At 40.5% G+C, this 1,034-nt stretch overlaps 1 non-coding gene across 1 annotated transcript; it reads left to right on the forward strand.

Moving 5' to 3' along the window:
- Window positions 1-367: 367 nt before the first annotated feature.
- LOC132275601 (small nucleolar RNA R71) lies at window positions 368-474 on the forward strand. Its single transcript, XR_009470684.1, has one exon. It is a non-coding gene; the product is annotated as a small nucleolar RNA R71 (small nucleolar RNA).
- The last annotated feature ends 560 nt before the right edge of the window (window positions 475-1,034 follow it).

Raw genomic sequence — 1,034 nt, forward strand, 5'->3', positions numbered from 1 at the left:
TGAAGTATGGTGAGTGTAACTAGAACAAGTCATGCACATTTCATTGGGATGGTGAGGATATGATTGAGTTGCCGGACCTTGATTCAAAAGGAATGTATCAAACCTTTGAGTAAGATTTTTGACCTCAGCGGCAATTTCCATGGAAGAGTCTATTTGATTTATAGCTTTCTTTCCTCCCATATGTGCTAGGTGACTACCCCTAGAAGATGAAGATCTATGCATTGAGTTTTCACTCATTTTTTCGAAAAGTTGCCAAATTTCATCTTCATTTCTTTCAATGTAGCTTCCGCCACAAGAAGCATCAACAATGCCCTTATTGGCATCGGATAAACTTGAAAAGAAACATTGAACTAATTGCCACTTAGGAATGTCATGATGTGGACACTTCCGTAGCAAGTCATTCAAACGTTCCCATGCTTCATGAAGGGGTTCTCCTTCTTGTTGTTTAAATTCACGAATGGAAGTTCTCATGGCATCAGTTCGACTTGCGGGGTAATACTTTTTTAAGAACTCTTGTTGCAATTGTGCCCAAGAGGTGATTGTATTTGGCCGCAAGTTGTTGAACCAATATTTAGCTTTATCCCGAAGAGTGAAAGGGAAAAGCTTCATTTTTAGGACTTCTTCCGGAACATCCGTGATTTTCACGGTGGAACAAACTTCCAAGAACTCATCTAAATGTTTATAAGGCTCTTCATTGCTCAACCCATAGAAAAGGGGGCACATGTTAATGGTGGAAGCCTTAATCTCATAATGATGAGCACGAAAATTTGGCAATTGAATGCAAGTAGGTGCATTATATTGATTTGGAGTGTAACGATCCCTAAGGACCATTGGAGGATTGAGAGGATTGAGAGGAGGATATGGCATTTGACCTTGTTGATGATATGCCATTTGACCTTGTTGAGGGTATGCCATTTGAACATATTGTTGTTGTTGCTCACCAATTGGGGGAACAATATTTGGCCTTGGCATCCCTAGATTAGGTTGTTGCACCGCATGATTAACTGGTTGTGGCATTCCCAAGGGTGGATGCA

Source organism: Cornus florida, unplaced genomic scaffold (assembly GCF_030987335.1).
Source record: "Cornus florida cultivar Cherokee Brave unplaced genomic scaffold, ASM3098733v1 CherokeeBrave_3.0.0_Hap2_Chr09, whole genome shotgun sequence".
Lineage (NCBI taxonomy): Eukaryota > Viridiplantae > Streptophyta > Magnoliopsida > Cornales > Cornaceae > Cornus > Cornus florida.